The sequence below is a fragment of the Elephas maximus genome, chromosome 19 (assembly GCF_024166365.1).
Source record: "Elephas maximus indicus isolate mEleMax1 chromosome 19, mEleMax1 primary haplotype, whole genome shotgun sequence".
In the NCBI taxonomy this organism is placed as follows: domain Eukaryota; kingdom Metazoa; phylum Chordata; class Mammalia; order Proboscidea; family Elephantidae; genus Elephas; species Elephas maximus.
Window position 1 is genome coordinate 62,214,080 of NC_064837.1, and position 27,778 is coordinate 62,241,857.

Here is a 27,778-nt window from a genome sequence, read left to right on the forward strand (position 1 = left end):
AGCACACAGAAAAGCAAATCAAATTCATCTGAGATAAAAGCAGTATTGCTAATTGAGCCAAAATAGCCAAACCCATTGCCATCAAGTCGAATCCGACTCATAGGGACCCTATAGGACAGAGCAGAAATGCCCCATAGGTTTCCTAGGCTTTAATCTTTACAGGAGGAGCCCTGGTGCTACAGTGCTTAAAGTGCTCGGCTGCTAACCAAAAGGTTGGCGGTGTGAACCCATCAGCTGCTCTGTGGGAGAAAGATGTGGCAGTCTGCTTCCATAATGACTTACGGCCTTGGAAACCCTATGGGGCAGCTCTACTCTGTCCTGTAGGGTCACTGTGAGTTGGAATCAAATTGATGGCAATGGGTTTGGTTCTGGTTTGAATCTGCACTGAAGCCAACTGCCAAGCCTTTGTCCAGTGCAGCAGCAGCTGGTGGATTCAAACCACTGTGCCACCAGGGCTGCTTTTATTTTCAAATTACCCCCTTTCAATCTCATGATCAATAAGTATGAGAGTGAAATTAAACCCTCAGTTGAGTTTGTTCTGTTGTTGTTGTGTAAAAGGTACCTTGTTAATTCTGAGCCAATCATCATCCTGTAAATTTAACTTCGAGTCAGTTGTAGAAAAGCAGATTTTACAGGAACAAATGGGAATGACTTCCCACCTACCTTTTCATTAGAAGTGGTAACAGCAGCAGCAGCATCTAAATATATGCCAACAACACTTCGAGGAAAATTTCTAAGCCATTTGTCCCCCGAAAAGGAGAAAATTTAAGAGAAAAAAAAAAAGTAAGGCAGGCAGAAAAGAATTACAGGCATGTCATTCTCAATAAAAACAATTCTTGTTTTTATTAAAGATTTTGCTTTTTTGTTGCTATTGTTTAATTATTGGGAGGGCCTGGGTGGCGCAAATTGCTCAGTGCTCACTGCTAGCCAAAAGGTTGGAGGTGAGAATCCACCCAAAGTTACCTCAGGCATGGTAGGCCTGGTGATCTACTTTCAAAAGATCACAGCCAATGGAGACCTTAAATAGTGGGGTTATACTCTGCACACATGGGATTGCCGTGAGCAGGAACCTACTGGACAGCAACCAGCTCAATTATTAATCATTTCCTGTAAAAAAACAGGAACAATTCTTAACAACGAATTATTCTTTTTTGATGTTCAGCTCAATATTGATAAGTAGAATTTTTGCATTTGATTTAGGTTTTTATTTTTTTTTAAATGCATAACTTATTAGACATGGTTCAGTCTTTTGTGACACAGGAAGTAATTATCTGACACAAAGGGTAGTTTTGGCTGACTCTAGAAAGTGGGTCTATCTCTGTCTTCAGCCGCTCACTGCTAAGAGCAAACGGATGAGTTTCAAAGCACTGGTTTGGACCATTGGATGTAAAAGGAAACAGATAATCAACAGATGATAGAGAGAAACGCACTCCTGGAGATTTTTTCCCCCCTTCCAGAGCTCCTTGTCAAAGGGTGATTGATACGAGTGGAACAGCCCTTCAAACACCAGGCCTTGCCTGAGGCACTTCCTATAATCAAAGCACACGCCCACCCAGAGCTAATTAGACATTAGATTAGTGTCAACTGATTGATTTAAAGCAGCCGGCCTCCTTTCCCCTTCTCCCATCTCCCAGAGCACTCAGGATGAGGCAGATCTTCAAAATGGCTCTCCACAGACAGGCAAATTACTCGTGGAGGACCCGGCATGGAAACTTAGGGACGGTGCAATGTGTCTGAGGAGTGGCCAGAAGGACAGTTCTGGAAGGAAGTAGAGATGGGAGAGAGAGGGAAAGAAACAGAGAATCAGGTTCTGAGAGCGATGAAACCCCTCTGTCCCTTTGTGGAGTTAGAGTGTTTGTGATGTTTGAAAGAAAATTATTTGCAATTTAGCCTAGAAGAGTTCTCAGTACATTTGGCTACAATTTAGATACCATTTTTCAAAGTCTTTTCCCTTAATTTTTTTTTTTTTCTTTATAAATATATGAGCCGGGAACATTCAAAGTTGTCTTAATGGATTAAGCAGGGACAGGGTTGCAAGGAGCAAATTAAAAATGAAATAGTTACAGCTGTTGGAACTGGCATTGTGCAGAGAGAGGTAAAAGAATTTCTCTCCTCACAGCATTAAGGCGTATTTCAGAAATCAACAAGCCCTTGCGGAGCATAGATGAGCCTGCCTACAAACAGAACAAGTGAGCCTTCGCCTTCTGGGCAACAGCAACTGAGTGGTACAGGAACTGCTCACTGTGTGAAGGAGCCCCCAAAGCTGCTTTTCAACTAAAAAGTGGGCCCATCCCCAGAAGAGACCACCTGAGGAGGGGGGCAGCCAGGGGCCCGTCTTAGACTTCTCATTTGCAGCTTAAAGGCCTTTTCCATTGGTCACGGCCCGCTACCACTACACTCGGGGGCCAGGGCTGATCCAACATAAACACGCCCCTGGAATCATTTCAGTAAGTCTGGGCCCTGAGAAGTGCTATAATTGCAGCAGAAACATAGAAAAAAGATAATACTAGCCAATGGAGCTCAAAAAACCTTGATTTAAGGCCACTCTACTATCTCATGGTTAGGAGAGGGCTGGAAAAAAGGAAGTTGTTGTTGGTTGCCATGAAGTCGATTCTGACTCACGGTGACCCCATGTGGGCAGACTACAATTGCTCCGTAGGGTTTTCAAGGCTGTGAGTTTTCGGGAGCAGATCAATAAGCCTTACTTCCGAGGTGCCTTTGGGTGGGTTTGAACCACTAACCTTTTGGTTTGTAGAGGGGAAAGCTAATGATTTTAGGGAGTGGGATGGGCACAGGGCAAGAAGAGCAATAGCCAATGGGTTAAATTTGCTTCCAGGTTACCATCATGCCTGATATTTTCAAAAACTCTTGGCAGTTTTCAAGGCTGTATTACCTCATTTGCCTTCCTCCAAAGATCCCTGAAAGATGATAAGGCAATTGTTAAATTACTGATTTGATATTTCACCTGTTACAGATAAAAATAATTGAGGTCAGTAGTTTCAAACCAGTAGTCAATGAAGCAGTCCCTGACCTGAGGACTTCTGATGTCTACTTACCGCTCTTACCAATATATCATACCCTCTTCCAACCCTCTGCCTTCATGGCGTTTCATGTATACATTTCTTTGTTTTTTTTTTTTCTTTGCTTGTTTTCATTTTTTTAGCTTAGATATCCAGTCTCTGTCATGTAGTCTAAGACTTGGGGGTCTATCTTTTTCACTCAATAAATGAACCAGACCACAAACCAGAAATCTGGCCAGTCACTAGGGAGGAGCCACAGAATTCAGAAGAAGAAATGCTGAACATTGAATTAAACACAGAAGTGGTAACTCAGGTTTTTATTCTATGCAGAACTAAAGACCTAGGCCAACTTCTGATTCCCACCAAAGCAGTAAAGACGCAAGAACTAACACTGAAAACTCACCACCGCACTCTAAAAATATGTGGTGAAAACAGAATTTTCTGGAGTCCAAAATGCATCAGGCACCAGAGCTGAAAACAACTGAAAAAAAAACAACTGAAGGGTTGTTGTTTTTTCTTGTGCGTGGGTCTTAGCATCAAAACGACGGCTTTCAAGGGCTCCTCGGGTTGAATATGAATCCACAAAGTCCGAGAGAAGGCAAAGTCTAGGCAATTCCATCCATGTCACCATTTTCTCCCGCCTTCCTCGTCTCCCTGTGGAGACTGGAATTCAGAGAACCGAATTGGAGAGCCGAAAGGGGTTGGGGTATCAAAGAGAGACTTCCAAACGCCGAATCAGCAAATTTTAACTTTTTGCAGCTATAAACCTTTCAGTACCTCAAAATAAATCCTGCCATTTTATATGAGATTTCGGTTTCTGCAGCTGTGGATTTATGCTGTGTGCTGAGGCCAGGCCAAGAGAAGTGAACATAAATGATGTGACAGGTAGCGTAAGGATGTTATTCGGCTTCTCACTACAGCCCTGCTCACCTAGGCACATTCCAAATGTCATGCACAACCCCCTCATTAATTACCTGCTAAGGCAGCAGATCTTCTGCCATGGATGTGCGTCTCCAACTGCTGGCTCTGGGCTTGAGAGATGCAGAAAGCAGTGCCCTTCCCTCAGCCCTGGTCTGGATTGGAGACTCACAGGCAACTGACTCCAGGCATCGCTGTTGCAGACTAACCTGCTGTTTGCAGGCCTGAGTTCTTTGTGTGCCAAGTTATATGCTCGGGTTGCTAGTGGGAGATGAAATACTGGATATAGTGTGCTTCAAGGGCCAGCTACATTTACTAGGAAATTATTTAAGCCAAGTTACCAGCACACATAGGTAGCAGGCTTTGACGAGACCATGCAAGGGATGGCCTATCTCTGTATCTCCTTTACTGATGCATTTATCCCACCGGTATTTCTACTACCCATCTGTCAATTTGTCGTACTATGCTGGTTTGTGTGTTGCTATGATGTTGGAAGCTATGCCACCAGTATTTCAAATACTAGTAGGGTCATCCATGGTCAACAGGTTTCAGCAGAGCTTCTAGACTAAGATGGACTAGGAAGAAAGGCCTGGTGATCTTCTTCCAAGAATTAGCCAACGAAAACCTTTTGGAGCACAACAGGGCATTGTCCAACTTTGGACAAATCATCAGGAGGGGTCAACTGCTAGAGAAGGACATGATGTTTGGTGAAACAGAGGACCAACAAGGGTATGGGAACCCCTTATTGAGATGGATTGGCACAATAGCACAATAGACTTGAACATGGTAGCAATTGTGAGGATGATGGAGGACTGGGCAACATTTTGTTCTGTTGTGCATGAGGTCACCATGAGATGGAGTTGACTCAATGGCATCTAACAACAATAGCAATAACGGTAGATTAAGCAATACTGAAAATTAACATCCATCAGGTGCTGTGCTAGTTCCTTTACAAACATCTTATTTAATCTTTATAATAACCAAGCAAAGTAAATATTATCAACTTCATTTTACAGAGGAAGAAACTAAGAATCAGAAAGGTTAAATGCCTTATCTGAAGAAGATACAGGTAGATATTTGAGGAATGACCCTGTATCCTTTATCCTCAATATTATATGATCAACTTAAAGTAGATTGATGATTTCTGCAAAAATAGAAACCTGTTATCAGAAAGAGAAAAGCATACTTTAGCTAAAATTATTGGGAAAGAACCAAATCGTTTTTCATATACAAAAACTATGGAGGCTTTGTTGTTATAACTTCAGTTGTGCATGTCAGAGGACTGGAATTTATTAACAAAAACTGAGATCATTTTTTTTAATGTAATTTTAATTTTATCAAGGTTTTACATGTGTGGCTTCAGCTTCTGACCAAGATGGAGTAAAAGGGGCCGGATGTACCCTTTTGCCTGGAAAAAGAAATTGGGACAAAATACAGAAAATAATGGTTTTAAAGACATTAGGCATCAGTCAACAAAAGATAAGGAACTCTGAGAGGACATAAATAACCAAGGTGATTGACACAGCTTGCTGCCTGGAGAGAATTTCAAAGGTGTGGTGTAGAACGGGGGAACCAGGTGGACTTTAGCATTCTCTTTGAGTTGAGGAGACAGAACTGAGAGTCTGGGGAGGTCAAGGTGGCTAGAGTTTGTAGGGTAGATTCTACATGGGATAGGGCTGCACAGAGAGAGAACCCCAGAGATCACAAGTCTTCAGCTGAGGACTAATCAGTACATAGCTGTGAGGAAACTACCTGGAGCTGGAAAAAACACCACCTTAAAAAACTAGAGAGAATACTCTCTGGAATTCATCTAGGCCAGTAATATTTCCTGTACCCACCAGCCAGAGGGAAAATTTCATAATTCACTGGTCATGAGGCAGAGTACTCAGAAGAGAAAGATCAGCTGCAAACGAAATGATGCTTGGCCTCACCTAACAAAGCATGGCACTGAAGGATCAAACCATTGCCAAACAACTGTGCCCAGAACATATAAAGAATACTTATCACTCAGTAATAAGAAGACACTCAGATAAAAATGTGTCACTTATTTGAGCAGACACTTCACAAAGAAGATGAATGGCTATTAAGCACATAAAAAGATGCTTAACATCTTTAGACACCATGAGATATACATTAAAACCACAATGAACTAAGATACAACTATTGGTCCCTACTCATCAGGAGCAAAAGAAAAAGAAGGAAACCAAAGTCTAGGAGAAGAAATTAGTCTACAGGGTTAACATCTTAACGAGTCATGGCCAAATCTACCCTGAGACCATAAGAACTAGATGGTAAAAAAAAAAAATTACCCGGCTAAAACTACTGACCATTCTGATCAGGGCCACAATACATGGACCCTGACTGAATGGGAGAAAAACATAGAACAGAACTCAAATTTTTATAAAGTCAGACTTACTGGATCAGTTGAGACTAGAGGACTCCCAGAGACTATCACCCTGTGAAACTCTTAAAAGCTTGAGCCAAAACTATCCCGAGGTCACCTTTAAGCAAAATAACAGATTGGCACACAAAATAAAGGATATTACCCCCCAAGTGTGGTACTCCATTAAAAACAAAAATCAGTATGAGACCAAAAGGTCAACAATTACTCTAAAGCAAAGATAAAGGGGCAGGGAAACTAGATACTGGAAAGAGAACAACTAAAATGCACTTAAAGAACGTTGACACACTGTGAAAAATAGAACTAATGTCACTGAACAATTTGTGTAGAAAGTTTCAAATGGGAACCTAATTTGCTGTGTAAACTTTCACCGAAAACACAGTAAAATAGTATCAAAAAACACACACAGAATGAAGAACCTTAAACCTTAAACCAAAAAATGTCCCCTGAAGTCTTCTTTAAACCAAAAAATAATTTAATTTAATTAGTAAAGAATGTCTGCCTTGAGCAGTGTGCTCTTTTAAGAGCTATCTCTATGGGATCAAATTGATAACCAAAAAAAAAAAAAACCCACTGCCATTGAGTCGATTCCGACTCATAACAGCAATTTGAAAGATTAGTAGGAAACTTAGTGGGTAATGAGCTCCTGTTAATGGGGGAGGAACACTCAGAAAAGGAGAATGAGAACGATAGCACAATTCGAAGAATGTAAATCAACACCATTGAATTGCACGTGTAGAAATTGTCGAATTGGTGTATGTTCTGCCGTACATATTCTCAACAACAACAAACAATAAAATAAGTTGTATGTAAAGAAGCCACACTGAAGTACTATCACATACTCATTAGAATGACCAAAATTAAAAAGACCGACAATACCAAGTATTGGCAAAGACGTGGGGTAACTGGAACTCTCATACATTGCTGGTGGAAGTATACAGCTACTTTGCAGAAGTGGCAGTTTCTTAAAAAAAATACACATTCACCTATTCTGTGATCCAAGAATTCCACTCATATATATTTACTCAAGAGGAATGAAAACATTAAGTCCATAAAAAGACTTATACATGAATGCTCATAACAGCTTTCTTCATAAGTGCTTCAAAATGGAAACAATGAATCTATCCATCTCTATCAATGGAGAGATGGATAGCCAAATTATTACATATTTATAAACAAAACATTTCTCAGCAATTTCATTTGAACAAACTAATGACATACACATTAAAACAAGGACAAATCTCAAAATCCTTCAAATAATTGAAAGAATTATTTCACAAACGAGTACATACTATATGGTCCCATTTATGTGAAATTCTAGAACAAACAAAACTAATCTGTAACATAGAGATCAGATCAGTAATTACCTATGGAATGAGATGGAGGCTGGGCTGGAAAAGAGTATGAGGGAATTTTCTGGAGCAGATAAAAATGTTCTAAATCTTGTTTTGGGTGATGTTTACATGAGTGTATAAATTCGCCAAAACTCATTTAACTGTATTCTCCATCCAATATTAATCTGCTCTGCTAGGATCAAAATATTTTTTAAATGTTAATTGGAAAATATTTCTACCTACTGGTCCCTAAAAAAATTAATTTTTTTTAAGTTGGCTTTAGTGGAAAAAATAGGTGTGCTGTATGATATGTGAATGTAACTCCAAAACTCACTGCCGTTGAATTGATTCCAACTCATAGCGACCCCGTGGGATTTCCAAGACTCTAGATCTCTATGGAAGCAGACTGCCACATCTTTCTCCCTACAGCGACACTGGTGGTTTCGAACCGCCGACCTTCCGGTTAGGAGTGGAGCACTTTAACCACTGCACCGCAAAAAAAAAAAAAAAAAAAAAACTGTTGCCATCAATTCAATTCCAATTCATAGCAACCGGCTCCTTAAATATAACTCGCTGATGTTTATTTTAAACAGTTTACATTAAGACTCTTCTCCAGCCAATAGTAGTTTGAATTCCAAGGGAGGCTGGAGTTGCTTTGGTGCACAGCTAAACAGCACTCACCTGTCAGGGGAAGGAAGGCGATTAGGGCCCTCTGCTGGGCCACCCTGGTGAGAAGTACGGGGAGTCAGACAGGGTACATTCCCAAATGGAGCTCCGTCTGTAAGGGATAAGGCCCTATGAGGGGTAAGGATCAGGCAGCCACCTCATGGTCAGAAGTATCAAAATTCGGATCAGATACAAAGCATGTGTGTCCAGGGGGAGCTGAGGCGAGAAATACAGAAGATCTGTGTCTAGTGCTGGTCTAAAATTGGAAGTCCCATTGATCCTTTTGAGTAGAAGAGACAATATCATCATTCATGAGACTTATAAACATAAACATGGTAATGCTTACCACCAGCAGTCAACACCAAGGATCCTGATTATTCTATGTTGGAGGTTCAAGTCCACCCAGGGGTGCCTGTAAAGAAAGGCCTGGCAATCTACTTCTGAAAAATCAGCCACTGAAAACCTTCCGCGGCACAGTCCTACTCTGACACACGGGGAGTCACCATGAGTCGGAGCTGACTCAACTGGTATTATTTGTCTCCTTTTCTAACACTGATTGCAAATTACCCCTGTTTGCTCAGGCTGTTTCTTCTCAAAGTCAGGTCTGCTCTAGCTGCTGACCTAGACAGACATCAGGTTATTTCTCTCTCTGCTACAAAGCCATTTGAGGGTAGAGATCAAAAATCGTTGTCATAACAGTAAGAGTCTACAGAGAGTTTGCAAACTAACTCCTTGAGACATACACTATGCTAAATTTTGTGCTATAATAAGGAGTAAGACAGGAGGCTGTAGAATGAGTGCTTATCAGTCCAAATTTATTTTCTTGAGCTCTGAAGTCCATTCAAAGGAAAGACTTTCCTTTTAAAGGCCATGAATCATTAACATTCCAATATACCAAGCATAGATCTGGCAACTCAAAGACATTTTTTCCGAGGAAAGACCCACAATCCAAGTGACAATCCTAATTACCTGTATCAGCCCAATTAATTTGTGGTGTATTTCAAGCTGAAACAAAGGCCCAGGAATGAGTCTTGCTGTCCCAACCTAGCCAGAGAATTCTACGAAGCCTCTCCCTCAATCATTCCAGGGAAGGGAGACAATAGGATGTAGCTGAGCCCTGGGGGTCTTGGCAGCCAGCGAAGTGCAGGAGAAGCCTTGCCAGAGCTCATATGGTGTGGAAAGACACAACATCACAACTAGTTTCAGGGAAGGATTCTTGCGAAGCGAAGGGTCCTTGAAACGGGAAGGAACCAACTGTTGTTGCTGCTGTTAACTCAGTTCCGACTCATAGTGACCCTATGCACAACAGAAGGAAACACTGCCCGGTCCTGTGCCATCCTCACAATCGTTGCTGTTTGAGTCTATTGTTGCAGCCACTGTGTCAATCCATCTCATTGAGGGGCTTCCTCTTTTTTGATGACACTCTACCTTACCAAGCATGATATCCTTCTCTAGGGACTGGTCCCTCCTGATAACGTGTCCAAAGTGTGTGAGACGAAGTCTCACCTTCCTTGCTTCTAAGGACCAATTCTGGCTGTACTTCTTCCAAGACAGATTTGTTCGTTTTTTTGGCAACCAATGGTATATTCAATATTCCTCACCAACACCATAATTCAAAGGTCTCAATTCTTCTTTGGTTTCCTTTATTAAAGCAAAATTTTAAAAATTGTCCTGAGGAAGGGCTCTACTGCCTGAATCAACAGATAGTCCACAGTGCAAAAAGTCCTTGATGCCCTTTAAAACAGTCTCTTGATTGTATATGGCACCTTTTCCCTCTATAAGTGCTTATCACAGCTGGGTTCTAAAGCGGGGTCCCGATAGGATTCTCTGACAAACAGGAAGCACCTACCCAACTACCTGGGTGTTGCTGCTCCCCAGATACTTACCTGCCGTGCTTCCCCCACCAGATTAGATCTTTTGCAGATAGCCACCAGTTCAGATCAAGCCTGAGTTTTCTCTACCAGATGTTCTCGTCTGGACTGTTTCTACTATGTTAACAAATCAATATCAAAACAAAAACAAAAACCAAACCTCATAGCAACCCTGCGGGACAGAGTGGGATTGTCCCCATAGGGTTTCCAAGGCTGCGAACCCTGGTGGCACAATGGTTAAAGTGCTCGGCTACTAACCGAAAGGACAGCTGTTGGAACCCAGCAGCTGCTCTGAGGTATAAAGATGTGACAGTCTGCTTCCGTAACGATTAAAGCCTTGGAAACCTATGGGGCAGCTCTACCTGTGCTATAGGGCCGATATGAGTCAGAATTAACTCAGTGGCACGTGACAACAACAACAATCTTTGCGGAAGCATACTGCCACATCTTTTTCCAGCAGACAGGCTGGTGGGTTCAAACCACTGACCTTACTGTTAGCAGCCAAGCATTTAACCACTGCGTCACCGGGGCTCCTTAACAAATCATACTGGCCCAATACTGAAGCAGTATAGCGGGAACCCCAGATGGTATGTTTATAGGGGCTGATTAGCCAGTGGTGGTACAATGGTTAAGAGCTCGGCTGCTAACCAGTCGCTCCTTGGAAACTACATGGGGCAGCTCTACTCTGTCCTATAGGGTCGCTATGAGTCAGAATAGACTCTACGGCCACGGGTTTTGGGGTAAGGTACACACAGGTTTACAGTAAGCAAGGTACTCATGGGCTTGTGTTCACCAATCTGTAGGGCACAATTTCACATGCGTACAGGTGAAATTGTGTGCTACAGATTAGTAAATAAGCAGAAGTAAGCCTTTGTGTGCACTGCTTATTGGGTAATCCATCCCTGTGTGTTTAGTAAGGATGCTGAGAAGTGTAAGCCCTGCTGCAACACCTGTGAACTCCCCTCCCCCATACCCATTCTGATGTCTGAAATTCCAATGCTGCAAGTTTATTTCTTTGGGTTAAGGTCGAAAAATCTACTAACATGCGAAGAGTGCGTGAACGGAAAATAAAACCATTGTTAGTCGTCAGCCACTTACTGTGAATCAGCCTGCCTTAAAAATTTCCTTCAGCCCTGGTGGCACAGTGGGAACAAAGGCTCTGCAGATTTTTAACTAAGAAGGCGAAAATATAAACCCTGAGCACTGTCCAATCAAGAGTAAGGAAATCAGGGCACTATCCAATCAGGATTAAGGAAACTGGGGCAGCTTAGGGCACGGGGAAAGGGCGGTAGTGGTTCAGTGGTAGGATTCTTGCCTTCCATGCTGGAGACCTGGGTTTGATTCCTTGCCAAAGCCCCTCATGCACGGCCACCCCCATCCTGTCCGTGGAGGTTTGTGTATTGTGATGCTGGCCACGTTTCAGCAGAGCTTCCAGACTAAGTCAGGCTAGGAAGAAAGGCCTTCAAATCTACTTCCCAAAAATCAGCCCATGAAAACCCTATGGGTCACAACGGTCCAATCCTATTGTACATGGGATCACCATGAGTTGAGGGCTGACTTGACAACAGTTAACAACAATAACAACAGGGCACTGGAGCCCTTGGTAGGAGGAAAAACGCCCAAAGAAAACTAAAAGGGAGAATAAACCTTTACCCTAGAGAACCCATTTTTACCTATTTCACAGTTTTTCAAATTACCTGACAAAGGAGAAAACCCATGGTTAGTACTTTCAAAGGAACAAAAACCCTAGGTTATCCATTCCCCAAAAGGAGCCCTAGTGATGCAATGGTTAAGCGCTCGGCTGCTAAGCAAAAGGTTGGTGGTTCAAACCCACTCTGTGGCTCTATAGAAGACCTGTAGATCTGCTCTCATAAATATTAAAAAAAAAAAAAACCCAGTGCCGTCGAGTTGATTCCGACCCATAGTGGCCCTATAGGACAGAGTAGAACTGCCCCATAGAGCCAAGAAAACCCTACAGAGCCATTCTATTCTGTCACCTGGGGTCACTATGAGTTGGAATCAACTTGATGGCACCCAACAACAACATCCATCCCTCAAACTATTTTTAGCAAAGGACTGAATTATGTCAATACAAAGACACCACAGCCCACCTGGGGTTGTTTTAGGCCATGATGTCAGGCAGATGCCAGATGACCACCAGCCAAGTGTTGGAGAGTGCTCCCGCACTAGATGCATGGTTTAGCTCCCAGTTCATCCAGGAGTTTACAGTAAACACCTTATGACTTATTGGAGAAAACACAAAAGTCTCAGAGGGGAAAAAAAACGATATAGCATTTCAAAACAGATTAGACAGCTGCACATCTGAACTGAGGTTCCTCCCAAATGCCAAATGCTATGGAAATCCTCGTGGAATAGTGGCTGAGTGCTACGGTTGCTAACCAAAGGATTAGCAGTTTGAATCTGCCCGGTGCTCCTTGGAAGCTCTATGGGGTAGTTCTACTCTGTCTTGCAGGGTCACTATGAGTGACTTGATGGCAATGGGTCAATGTGTATGCTAGTTCCTACCCTCAATAAATTCAGTCTGGAGATCAACAGGTAAACTAACAAGAGCAACACGTGATAAGCACTTGATAGGGAAATACTCAGAATGCTAGGTGAATCCAGAAAAAAAAAACAAAAAACATTACTGTGGAGTTAATTCTGGCTCATAATAACCCCTATAGGACAGAGTAGAACTGCCCCACAGCGTTCCCAAGGAGCAGCTGGTAGATTTGAACTGCTGACCTTTTTGGTTAGCAGCCGTAGCTCTTAACCTCTATGCCACCAGGGCTCCTAAACAAAGAAACAAAAAAAAAAAACCAAACCCGTTGCTAGTGAGTCGATTCCAACTCATAGTGATCCTATAAGACAGGATAGAACCTAAAGGGGGTCCCAAACTCACTCCTACAACAGGCCTCCCAGTACAGGCCACAGCTGATTTAAGGCTTAAAAGATGAAGGTGTTAGATCTAGCGGAGGGTAAATTCTGTGCAGAGAAAGCAGCAGTATAACATGCCCACCGATATGTTGGCAGAAAGGCTTTCAACTGGTTCTTAATAACAGTCTACAGATTAACCAGATCCCCAGGTAATTCTTAAGTATGACCAACTTTGAGAGCCACTGCTCTGCTATTTGTTCTTAGAATCAGTTCCCAGTCAGCATCAAGGGTCACTTTGAATTGGAACCAACTCATCGCACTTGCTTGAAGAGCAAATTCTCAGCAGGGTTTGAACCAGAACGAACCTGTTGGAAGCCCTGGTTAGCAGGCCAGGGTGCCCGCAGTCTGTAAGGAGTGAGAGGTGAAGGACTGAGGCATAAGACTGAGAGACAGGGGCCAGATTACAAAGGGTCTTTCTTATGTGCTCTGCTACGGAGTTCACGGAAGCAGGCATCTATGTTTATATTTACATCTCCATTTTATTCCACAAAGGATTTAAAGTGGCTCTTGCTAAAGAGTTTGGATTGTATTATGAATGCAATTGAGTGTAATTGAAGGATTTTGAGCAGGGAATGACATGCTCGGGCATGCATTTAAGAAAGATTACTCTGGCGATGTAGAAAATAAATTGGAAGGGGTGCAGAGAAAGGGGCGAGACTTGAGGCAGTGAAAGCAGAATGAAGGCAATTACAATAATCCCAGGAAAAACGCATTGGCGCTGGGAAGGAAGAGGACGGGATAGAATTGAGATGCATTTGAGAGGGAGAAATGGTAGACTGGGTGTGGAGGTTAAAAAAGAAGGAAAAATCAGGGGTGGCTTCACAGATTGTTGATTTGAACCGTCAGGAGGATGGTTGTGTCGTTCACTGAGAAAGAATTCTTGACAGCAACTGCTTAATAAGGTACTAACAGAAAACTCATGTCGTTGTGTGCCGTTGAGTCGATTCTGACTCATGGCCACCCTATAGGACAATCTTTTCAAAAAGTTGATTGCAATTAAACATTTCTGATTAGGGAAAAAGTAGACATTGATGCCCATAGACCAAATGTCGAAATGTTGATTTTGGCGGAATGGCTGTCTGCTCTTTTACAAAACATTACACCTCACCCTTCTCTAATTTTAGCCAAATTTACTCGGAGTTGAAGGAGACCTGGTGTTGCAACAGTGAAGTGCGTCGCTGTTAATCAAAAGGTTGATGGTTCGAACCCACCCGGCAGCTCACACAGGAGAAAAGTCCTGGCGATCTGCTCCCATAAAAATTACAGCCTAGAGAACCCTATTACGCAGTTCTACTCTGTCAGATGGGGTCCCTATGGGTCGGAAGGGACTCAAAGACACCTGACAACAACAGTGTAAAATGAAGACAGTGATGTATATTGCTGATTTTCTTCTACGTGGGAATGACTACACAGATAGAAGAATCTACACTAAAAAAAAAAAAAAAGCCACCACTGTAGAGAAGCTAGTTTTGAGTTTTTGATGAAGATAGAACCTTCTGAAGCACAGAACATACAAAAGAAAAGGCTTGGGGGTGAGCAACTGGGAAAGACCAAGCGTCTGAGAAGCGAGGGAAGGTCCCAGCTAGAGTCTATGTGAATAATTCAAAGACCATGTGTAAGGGCCAAACACCTGGAAGCCAGCCCTATTTCCCCCACTAAGGAACTGCATGACTACGAGCCAGTCACTTAACCCCCAAATCTATGCTCCCTTCTATAAAAAACAAGGGTTAGATTAAACAGCTTTTAAAGAGTTTCTTCTAAACCTAAAATTCTACAATTCTGAATACTTTCAGACATTCTTTCACAAGCCCTGATTACCAGAAGCTCCACCTTCTTTTAATAAATTCTATTTATTTGCAGGTGGTTAGAATATTAAGAAAATCAGATTGTTTCAATAATGTGTGACTTTTTGACTAGCCTGACTCTCCTAACGGGATATATATATATATATATATATATATATATATATATATATATATATATATATATATATATATATATATTTTCCCCTGGGTAATGATTTCTTAGATACATCAATCAAGTAGCCAGTATTTATTGCAAGAGCTAATTAACTTCCAAAATGACATTTTCATTTGTAACGTTGGTTGAGATTTGAATCCAGATCCCGTCAATGAAAAGCAGCTGCACTAATAACCCAAGTCTCAACGAGCCCCCTAATTCCCCCAGCTTACCCTCACCACAAATGTGTGATTAATCGCAGGTTTATGGGTGTTCTCAGTTACTGTGAAAACAAATCATTACCAGAAACTGGCATTCCCAATTTATTTTATTTATTTTATTTTTATTTTTATTACTTAGACCTTAGTCTCCAGATTTTCCATATGCTTGGGGGCCTTCTAATCCATTCAGGACCTTGTAGAAAACTCAGCTCACCCGCAGGTTGCGACAACAATGGACCTTGATAAACAGGAAATCTTATTGTTTTCACTTTTCATTCCTAGGGTTGTACAAATATGGGTACCTTTGGAGAATGGTTTAGGGAAGAAAGTGGTCTACTGTGGGGCAGAGTGAAGACAAAGATGTCATTTCAGGTCAGCAAAGAAACCACAAAACTCCGCATCCTTGGAAGATCTAGGGATGTGAGGGGGTAGAAAAGTCAAAGTGGGCATGACTTATCTTTACCAAATTCTCATTCACTTTTGTTTTCTATTATTGAAGAAAGTTATATAAGGTGATCAAGGTAAACTATGTAACCTCTTGCCTTTTGTTTGTCAAGTACACGTGCACGCACACACACACACACAAATCCTTTGATGGTTTTTGTCCAGTTTGGAGAGTATTTGAGGAATATTCTCATGAAATTTGCTTTGGGGCCCTGAGGTACACATTAAGACATGGATTCCAAGGGGTCACAATAGAGAGTCCCAGACAGAGCAGGAGAAAAATGTAGAACAAAATTCAAATTCACAAAAAAAAGACCAGACTTACTAGTCTGACGGAGACGGAAGGAACCCCCAAGATGATAGCCCCCAGACACCCTGAAGCCACTCCCAAATCCCACTTTTTAAGGATGAGACAAGCCTACAAAACAAACAATAATACACATGAGGAACATGGTTCTTAATTCAAGAAAACAGAAAACTCATCTTTGCTTTTGGGCAGGTGTTGCTCATTCGGTATTGTATTCCAAGGATGCGGAGTTTTGTGTTTTCTTATGCCTCAGCTTATTGCACTAATATTTACTTCCTCCTTTCTCTCATAACCACCCTCCAAATTTCCCCTCCCCATGGGGATCCATTTCTTATACAAAACAGCACAGCCCTCTACCCCATATTTCAAAGGCTTCTACCCAACCTTTTGTTGTTGCTTTTAGTTGCCATCAAGACGATTTTTACTCATGGCAACCCGATGTGTTACAGAGTAGATCTGCTCCATAGAGTTTTCTTACTTATACTCTTAACGGAAACAGGTTCACCAGGGCTTCTCTTCCATGGTACCACTGGGTGTCTGGCCCACCTTAGCCCTTCCCAAAAATCATTAAGATTGCTCTATTAAACAAAGATTTTGTTGTTGATGTTTGTTTGTTTTGCATTCTACCATGATCAAATTATTCAGCACACCAACTTTCACCACCAGTCTTTGTAGGTAAGAAGGAATAATATGAAACGTCATTTCCACAAGGTAAATTATATGAGTAACCTAGATGGACTAGGAAGAAAGACCTGACAATCTACTTCTGAAAGTCACCCAGTGAAAACCCTTGGATTACAACAGTCTGACGTTGTTTTGTTTTGTATGCGGCTGCTGTGAGCCAGGAGCCAACTTCGTGGCAGTTAACAACAATGACTTAGGAGGCAGCACTTTTTATAATCCAGTCTCTTTTGGGTTTTGTTTGTTCTAATAGCATATTTTGCTTGTCAGCTAACATCACTCTCACAAACACTCATCCTCATACCCTCTCTTTGTGTGTCTCTCTATCACGCACACACACACAGACACACGTACACACACATTCTCTTTCACTCCCACATTTTCTCTAAAACCCACATGCTGATGATCATTAAAAGTTAAGAAATTAATCCTTACTCTTTTAGTCATTCTGGGGCTGGGGAAAGCAGGGAAGAAAAAGAGAAGAAAGTCAAAGAAAGCAAGTAAGAGCAGGACAAAAAGTAGAAGCAGTAAGGAGGAGAAAGAAAGAAATGCTGAGTAACGTGTTAGTGTGTGTGAGAGGTTCGAGGAAGCTGTGGAAGAGTGAGTTCTAAGAGGGGGGTCACTGCCCTGTCAGCTGTCTCTCAGCTCTTCAGTTGAGCCCTGGCATCATCCCTACCACGGGGGCAAAATGCTGACATAAACCACGTGCCCAGCAAACATGTCCTTATACAAACTTCTTGCAGACCCACGCAGAGGATCTGGCTTTTATATGACCTGCTCCTTCTTCCACTTCAAAGAATGCCAGCCAAAGGGGAGTGAGTGTATTTGGATTAAAAATACGAAAGAAAGAGAACAGAGACACACACACAAGACCCATAACTGACCTTTCTCTTACTTTTTTTCTTTCTAACTTTATTAAGGGGTTTTAAGAAATTTTTAGCTGAATATGTATTAATAAAGCATAAAAACTGGTAAAAGTTGCTGTTGAGTTGATTCCAGCTCATAGCAACCCTATAGGACAGAGTAGAACTGTCCCACAGAGTAGAACTGTCCCATAGGGTTTCCAGTGGCCGGTTGATTCGAACTGCTGACCTTTTGGTTAGCAGTCTAACACTTAAGGACTCTGCCACCAGGGCTCCATAGTAAAGCATAAAAAAAAGCTGTATTTAAATTTTCCCTTCTCATTTGGCACCATGTGGACTGGAGATTAGGATTACACAAAAGGGATTCAGACGTAAAGATCAGAGTCTATACATCCAGGGGAGGAATGGCAAGCAGTCTCCCCAGGAGGTCTGTTCTTGTAACACTTCCAGTGTTATAACTCACCCTTCTGAGGTTTAGGGACGTAGCCAAAGTAGCCAAAGCTGAGGTGTTGATAAAACCTCAACCCCTTTCAAGGCTCCCTCTGCTGCGTCTGCACAGTCCTTCTAGCCTGAATCACCAGCCACCACTTTGAGACCATGGCTTCAGAGACGGCCATACCCACAGACACATCTTTCTCTGTGTCTGACACAGCCTCTGCCAACTTGTGGTGAGGACTTGGATGCCAAACACAACCAATTAGAGAAGTCCCCGTGCTGTGGTGTTTGTGTGTGGGAGTATATTCCCTGGATGCCACCAGAGCTGGGGTTAGACACCCCTTGGGCTTCCCAGGACAAGGAAAGGAGTCTTCCTGGAGCTGGCATGCACTTGTGTGCATTATCCTCCCCTTCACCCAGTATCTACAACTGTATCTTTCAGACTTGTTGTGTTTAGAGGAGAACTGCTCCATAGGGTTTTCAAGGCTGTGACCTTTTGGAAACAGATGGCCAGGCCTATCTTCTGAGGTACCTTTTGGTGGGCTTGAACTGCCAACCTTTGAACTAGTAGTCAAGCTCTTAACTGCTTCACCACCCAGGGACTCTGCCCAATATCTACAACTTGCGGAGTGAGGTCGGTGAAGCCACTAGTCACCAAGAAGCGTTGGCCGTCCTCAGGCATCCACTAATCTCACAGTAGAATTTATTTAATCTGTTAGATGCCACATCTGCAGCGAGTCTGGAACAAAACGAAAGAAAATGAGTAAGTAGAAACAAACAGCAAACAAAATTAAATAACTTGAAAACTGCCCCCAAATTAGATGGGAAATATTTATTGAAGTTCATCCCTCTAAAATATCGATTGAAACTATTTCTTCTTTTCCAATTCCATGGCCTTTTGATCACCTCTCACCTGGATTCTGGGAAAATCTTCTCCAGTGGTCTATGTTCCTCTAATCTGTCTTCCAAATGATCAAGTCATCTTTGTGAAAACAAACATCTAATTATAGTTCTTACCTTTTAAATGACTGGGTATTATAGTGGTGATAGTAGTATTTTCTGTTTGTTTTGTTTTGCCTGTTGTTGCTTTCTAATTATATTATGATATAGTGAGCAAGTATGGGGTATGTTGTATCAGTATTTTGAAATTTGTTGAGCTTTATTTATAGCCTAGAAGATAATCTACTGTATTCGAAAAGATTGTGTATTCTCTGTTTGGTACCTAAATTTTCATATATTTATGAAATCAAGATTGCTAATTGGGCGTTCGAGACCTATATAGCGTACTTACTTTTGACTAAATGATTCATTGGTTTCTGGAAAAAAAAAAAAAAAGTATGTTAAAATTTCCCACCAAAGCTAGTATTTTCAATATATTAAGGTAGTTTAATCAATTGAAGATCACAAAGCCATATTGTTAGAAGTATAAAAGTTCTTGAAAATTATATTCTTGTTGGGTAGGTCCTTTCAAATATTTTTCCTTGAATTTTATCTTAAATGGCATTGATATTTACCTGATGTATCTTTTTTCTCCCTTAAATATTGAATATTCCAAGGTCAGACGCTCTTTATAAGTGACAGCCATAAAGTACCTCTATTTTTTTTACTCAGTAGCTTAATTTAATGACCTCAATTTAATAACTCTTTTATTAAATGAGTTTAAGCCATTCACATTCATTACAATATTTTAAATTTGGATACACTTCTGCCACCTTATTCTCTGAAGGTTGTGGTTTTTTTCTAATTGTTATTTTTTCAGAGTTTCGTTTGGTTGATTAACATCTATGCATTCCAGTTTTACTCTATTCATTTAAAAGTTTTATTTTCCATTTTTATATTCTATTGTCTCACTGTAATTTTATGCACACCTACTTAAATTTATTTTCTAACATCAGTATCTGTACTCTTTTCTGATAAAAAGACTTGTAGAATGATTCTGTTTTTTCACTCTTATTTTCTCATCCCACCCCACTAAATCCTCATTGATATATTCTGAAAATTTACTTCCATATTTTTTTTTAATGAATGCTTATTAAAACTAGCGTTATTTTCCTAACATCTGTGCTCACCTTTGGTTTTTCTATCTCATTATTTCCTCTTGGATCCATGTTTCTTTTTCTGGTGTATGTCTTCTTATAATTCTTTTAGAACGTTTACAGGAGCTAAACTGTCTTACTTCTCATATATAGTAAACTGTCTTCCTTTCAAATTCATGCTTGAATAATAGCACTATTCATACAAATGTAAAACCCACCCACAACTAAAAGAAATTCAGCATTTTAAGATTTTCGTACTGTATTCTTACATCCAATGTTGATGATGAGAATTCTTATGTCAGTCTGACTTCTTTTCAAATGTAGGTAGTCTTTACATTTTTTGTACTCTGGTACCCTTTAGGGTTTTGTTTTGTTTTTCATGATTCTTGATATTCTAAAATTTTACTACCATATATCTATATGAAATAGTAAAGGTTGATAAATAATCAAAAATGCTAAACATTTGGATGTTTTATATTAGGTAGAAAAACTATCTGGATAACTAACTATTTATTGGATTTTGTTTCAGGTACAAGATAAAAAGGCACAGAGTAACCAAGCTCTGATTCCAGCTTTGCACTAATAGGCATGTAAATTTTGTCTGTTTTTAAAACCTCTCTGGGCATCACTTTCCTCATATATGAAATGAGGAGGTTATAAAAAGTATCCCTAAGATCCTTTTTTGATCATAAAATGGTGTCCTAGGAATTCTGAGTCTGTAGGGATTTGAAGAAATTTTATGTAGTTCTTTCTTCTTGCTCTAGACAATACCAAACCTAAACTATCCCCATACTACTACTTTTTCAGGTTACTCCCTTTAAAAGGTTTCTAGAAATCTAACATCTCTTAACTCCTTCTCTAATATCCCTTTTCCTTGAAGGCACCCTTTTTTTTTTTTTTTTTTTTAAAGTATCATATTAAAAATCAGGAGAATACATATGTATAGGAATGTTGCTAGATGTTTCTTTAAATCTTAGAGCTGAGGTAGAAAGGAGTACATACAGTCATTGGATTAAAGAAAAATTCTATATGAAATGTTTCATATATTTCAACCTTTGCCAAGAGGGTTCTTAAGTATTCACAAAAGGAATTCTAGGAAGCCAAAAGATTTCTTCCTCCAAATAGGCATAGGAACCCTCTGAATTAAAGCTTCCGACCTCTGGGTAGCAGGCTGTTGCTGATTAAAAACAACTGGAACATGTGCTATGGAACATAAGTCTGCCTGATTTATGGCTTGGAAAATTAAGTTACTATTACTTATGGGGCTTGGAAGCAAAGACCCAATGCAATAGCTAATTGAGAGTAAGGAAGGAGTATATGCTAAAATTGGGAAAATATATTTTAGAGAATGGCTGAGTGAAGACATCAGGGTATGTAATTAAATGGCCTTTTAAAAAAAAAAAATCACACTCCCAACAACCTCTTGTATAAATGATCAAAAATTGGAATGTGTTGGTTTTATTAACTGGTCTTCCGCCATTAGCTCCATCAAGCTGGGCACTGAGTTAATCTTCACTGTTGACTGGCTCTAGTGAACATATTAAAACTTCCATTACCAGGTGTCTTATAATAATGGAGCATTAGCTGGGGAGAAAAATTTGTAGTACTTCTCCAATAATTAGGGACAATTTAAAATGTAATAATTACTGGTTTTTGCTAAGTTACACAGACATCTTCCAGGTTCTTTATAGTCATAAAGGTGTGTTTTGATGAGCTGTCTGCCAAGTACTATTCAACTCTAGGAAGGAGTTTTATTTTCACAGGAGCTAGCATTCAGGAAGTTCTGCTTATGAAAGGTCAAATGTTGGAAGATGTGTGAGGGACTAAAACTCTGCGTGGTACCCTTACCAGCTCCCATTCCAGCACAAATCCAATTTCCAAGCAGTTTAGAGAGTTGCAGAGTAAAGAAGCAAGAGATTAGTTATTTCTTAGCTTTGGGCTGTGACTACATGAGTGATAAAATGGATGACATATGTAGAGACTTTATATTTTTTATTGGACAACCAAACATTCTAGGCTGATTGATGCAATTTGTTAGAATAACTACTAAATATTTTTGAAATTGAAAGATGATGCTGCCTAATAATAATGAAGACTGCTTTTATTATCATTGAACTTGATTACTGAGGATGTATGTACATATTCTCATTGAAACCCAAAGAAGAGCTGTTTTAGAGATGTAGGGTTATTTTACTAGTTGAGACACTAGAAGAACATTTCCCCTACCTACTCTCACTTTTTGAGTTTTAATACACTTTACTCTACAGTAGTTTTTCTTAGCTGGGGATGATGTTTCCATCCAGGGGGCAGTTGGCAATGTTTGGAGACATTTTTGGTTGTCACAGCTGGAATAGAGGATTGCTACTGGCATCTGGAGGGTAGAGGCCAGGCATGCTACTAAGCATCCTACAATCCGCAGGACAACTACTGCAACAAAGACTTATCCAGCCCAAAATATCAATTCTGCTGAGGCTGAGAAATCCTTCTCTAAAGATACCGTTAACTATTCACTATGTTGCTCACTGACTCAATAAATGATAATCTGTGGACACCTAATGCAAACTGAGATGATTATTATTATTGCTTGAAACCTGCTCAAGGTATGAAAATTCAGTTTGCACATAATTTTTTCAGTTGCATGTTCGTTGTTTAAAATGAGATATAGCTGCACAGATTTAAACCAAACTGACAACAGAAAAGAAAATTCAGTGATTAAACCGTCCAGAAATGAAGTACCTTTTTGATACCTGGCATGGCATTTTGCCCACCCTAGGGTTTAGGGACTCAGTATAGGGTCACTATGAGTCGGAATCAACTCAAAAGCAACGGGTTTGGTTTGCTTTAGGAACTCAATGGAGCACTGGTGGCGCAGTGGTTAAGAGCTCAGCTGCTAACCGAAAGGTCAGCCCAAACTCACCAGCTATTCTGTGGGAGAACGATGTAGCAGTCTGTTTCCATAGACATTACAGCCTTAGAAACCCTAAGGGGCAGTTCTACTCTGTCCTATAGGGCCACTGTGAGTTGGAATTGACTGCACGGCAAAGGGTTTGTTTGTTGGTTTGTTTGTTTGTTTGTTTGTTTTTAGGAACTCAATGAATACCTGTTGGATGGATTTTCTAAAAGGTGGATTAGTTATTTAAAACATTAAGGATAAAACCTCTCGAGAATTTCTATAATTTCTTTTTAACAAAGATCTGTAATTCCTACCAGGAAAAGAATTCCTTCCTAAATAAGCTAAATTCTCATTGCTCTTTAATTTAAAATAAATAATATATATTTTTTCAATGTTTGGTTTTGAGGTTGTGGGCTTGGTTGAAATACAAGACATTTTCATGGCATGTTTAGTCACCAGTTTGGCTTTATTTTGACACATTGACACTGTCATTTGACACATTGACAGCTTCTGGATAAGGAATATTGACATGACCTTCAGAGGAGCATTCCACTATGGCTTCCCCAACCCCAAGCTACCCTGTTGCTTGGGACCCAGTTTTCTCTATCAATCTCTAGCAAGAATAAAGTCTTAACTTTAGTTCACTAGCCTGAGGTAAAAAAGATGTTTCACACGCGCTAATTATGGGATGGCAGGTGACCCATCTGACCCCTAGATGGAAAGCACATGGTTAATGAATTGTTTGGTCACACTTCCTGCCACTCTGATTCAGAGATGCTCACACTTCAACTGTTCGTCCCCAGGTCTCTAGCCTTCAGGGTGTTCTGGTCTCGAATTTGAAGAAGGGCAGAGAAGAAAGGGAAGCCAGAGAAACAGTGAATGACAGAGAGAGACCAAGAGCCAGAGACAGATTCTCAGGAAAAAAAGTAAACATAAATACAAAGAGTGGAATGTTGTTACTAAGCAATGAGATATTAACTATATCTGGATGTGTGTCAATAAACATATGTAAAAACCATATTTCACACTCTCTTGGGGCCCTAGTGGCACAGTGGTTAAGAGCTCGGCTGCTAACTAAAAGGTTGGCATTTTGAATCCACCAGCTGCTCCTTGGAAACCCTATGGGGCAGTTCTACTCTGTCCTATAGGGTCTTTACGGATTGGAATCGACTCAGTGGCAACAGGTTTGGTTTTTTGTTTGTTTTGGTCATTTTACTTAAACCATTGATTCCGGATTAACATAACTTTCCTTTATTATAAAGGACAAGAAAATATTAAAAAAATAAAGAGGAAATATTAGGATATTTAAGTTGGAAATGGAAGTTAAAGATATAACAAAATTTCTTTTTCAATATATAATATAGTGTTAATGTATATCCTTTTCTATGACATGGTATATATATATCTACTAACATTGATATATATTTTATATATATATATCTACACACACACACTAACTTTTCATTCTACAGGCAATGATAATAGTAATAGCTTACATCTGGCGTCTTAGCTATATTTGGAAACAAATTAATGGCTGTCCAATGAAAATTAAGTGTAAGCTAAAGATGGAAAATAACTATATAAAGAAACATGTATCATGAAAACTCAGAGAAATTTTAAAGAGCGATTTCACAAAAACAGTTAAGCTAACTTCATTTGTGACCCATGTCATGGTGTGCTTAAAAGGTTCAATGGGCATTCATATTTATCAAAAATAAGTCAAGAACTTAACCAGATTGATGATGTGAGATGCTAAGTTGAGTGACAAATAAGAAGTCCAACTTGATATCTACTTGTTTCAGTAAGTTTAGCCACATGAAATCACTGAGTTTATAGGTCAACCATAAATATCAACAATTTTACAACAATTTTAGTTAACAGCATCATGTGTAAAAACAAAATGAAATAAAATTACTTAACAGAAAATTTTAAATCATTCCCCTTGCTTCTCAAATTACATGTGAAACAGAATCTTCCAAGTTAAATTCTGTCTTCCCTTACCCTTGGCGTAGGATGATGTCTTAAATATAATGTCTTCATTATCACACATCAAAAATGAACTTCATTTCCAGAAAAAAATCAATCATTTCTGAATACGTTGGAATAGCGTAGGGAGTGGGCAGGAAACTCCACAGCCATAGCTGGGCAAAGGAGTGGAACAGGGCGAAGGAAAGCTAGGAACAGCCAACACTTACATACCCGCCCCACTGCTTTTGAGTGGATTCCAACTCGTTACGGCCCTATAGGACGGAGTAAAACTCCCTCATAGGGTTTCCAAGGAGTGACTCATAGACTCGAACTGCCGACCTTTTGGTTAGCAGCTGAGCTCTTAACCACTGTGCTTAGGCTTTGTTCTAACTTCTTGTAAAAATGGTGTGGGGGTGGTGTCTGACCTCCTCTAGCTTCACAAGGGGGAAGGAGAATCAAGATCAACAGCCCAAGGCTGATTCCTATGAGGCATGAGGCTGAGGTCAGACATGCCTTCTCTCTCCACCATCTTTACCAATTCTGACACCAGCTGTCCCTCCCACGGCACTCTTGACTTCTGTGCTGGACTTGATAATTCATTGCAGTGGCCACACAGAACTCACAGACAATGCTCACGATTATGGGGCTTATTAGGGAATTAACAGGTTACAATTCAGGTTCAGGAACACTCAGGACACAGTTCTTCCATCAGGGCAGCCTCTCCCCACCCATGCTGGCAGGCACACCTCTCTCTGGCCCTAGGCCTCTGCCCAAAGGCACTTAGATCTCTCGCTCCATGGGCCGGGAACCCCACTGGGCAGTTTCCTGCCAGTCTTTCCTGCCTCCTTCAGGATTACAACTTGCTCTCTGTTTATTTCTCTCTCTTTCTTTCTCAGTCTCCTGGTTCCAGGAGCTTCTTAGCACAGGAAAGGACAGGCTTTCCGCTCCTGGCTCTTCTTCCTTGGTACTGGAAGGATCCTCTCCTTCTTGCCTCTGGGGTAGCTCATTTCAAGCCCAAGAGGATGGCAAAACTGACCAACCCCCTTGGTGGGCCACAATTACCTTATTTGCACAGTCCCACTTAATCACTTGGGTGGGAGGTGCAAGATCATGGCTAGAAAGTCCACACAAAAGCAATCAATTGCACCGCACTTCTTGACATAAATTTATTCATTCATATCTCACAACAGCCCAGTGAGGTGAGATTATTATTAGCCCATTTTATAGATGCAGAAACAGAGGCACAGGCAGGTTAAGTACCTCACCCGTGATCACACACTTAATGGATGTTGAGACAGTCTTGCCTCGGAGCTCATGAACTCAACCTAGACACTATACTACATCCCCAAACAGCACTCTGTTCTCCTTCTATATTCCCCTTCCTCTGCTTTCTGTTTCTTTATGAGGCTTACCCCCACTGGACAAGTAAATGCACATGGACTCACATATTTATTTTTAGTCTTTTTCACTAGTATGTTAGGTTTCTGGCAGCACAAACTCTGTCTCTTTTAATAAGACATCCTCTAGGTCCAGACAAGGGGGATACGAAATAAATACTTGTTGGAATAAATTATTGCATGAATTAATGAATTTTTGGTGTCCTCTACCCTGGACCGAGAAGATTCAAAGCATCTAGTCATCAAATCTCAAAATGATATCCCAACCAAAGGCCAGACAGAATATAAGGGATTAGTTTCAAGCTTGAGAACATTCTCGGGGGCAGCCTTTGGGGTGGGGCTCAGGAGAGCACATTTTATGCCCTACCTAGGGGAGAGGACATGGTACGAAGCCAGCTGGGCCAAAAATATGTGCCTTTCCTGTGGGTATCCATGGGCCCTTCCCACCACCACCACCGCCATGACTGCAACTAGCTTTGTAGCTGCTGTCCAGCAAGCTGGTGCACTAAGCTATCCATACTCTTCCTACGATGCAACTCCCAGAGCATTGACCAGGGCTCAGGCTTGACCCTGCAGCCCCAGATCAAAAACTTGCCCCATGAAATCCAAGTGACCCAAGAAGAATTGAGCTAGTGCTTGGGTCCTCATTAGCACCAAAATGTGGCCAAACTAGCAAAAAACAGGTGAAGACATGCTGGAGAGGTCCCACTGTGGAAAGGAAAGGCGGAGCCAGGGAAAGGATTGGGTATTGGATGTGAAATGTTTCCATGAGTTTCAAGGGGAACAGTTCAAACACATTTACACTTTTCTGGATAATGATTTCCACCACTTACTGAAGCTACAGAAAAAGAAAACAAAATCGATGTTAGACAAAATAGGACGGAGGGCATTTTCCTTTCCCTTTGTTTTATATGAAGTAAAACACAAGCAATCACAGTCTAAATCTAAGCAGTTAATACAAAACGGGACAGAGGCTCAGGTACACACATGCCTACAGTGTTCATGTAGGAGGAAACGGGACCAGACTTTGGGTATTGCAGCCCACTTTCTCACAGCCCTTTAATCCAAAGAGAGCAAATATTCCAGTTGGAAACTTCCTTATCCCTCTCTTGGTTCAAAGTATGGAAGCCTCTATGTGTGTGTGCACCCACACATGGGCAAATATGGGAGGTCAGATGTATTAAGTGTAGGGTCTGTATGTGGTTCCTTAAATGTAGGTGTTGTTAGCTGCCATTACACTGATTCCAACTCATGATGACTTTATGTACAACAGAATAAAATGTTGCCTGGTTCTGTGTTACCCTTACAATCACCAGCATGTTCGAGTCCATCACTGTGACTACTGTGCCAGTCCATCTCACCAAGGGCTTCCCACACCCACACTGGCCCTATACTTTGCAAATACAATGTCCTCCTCCAGCGATTAC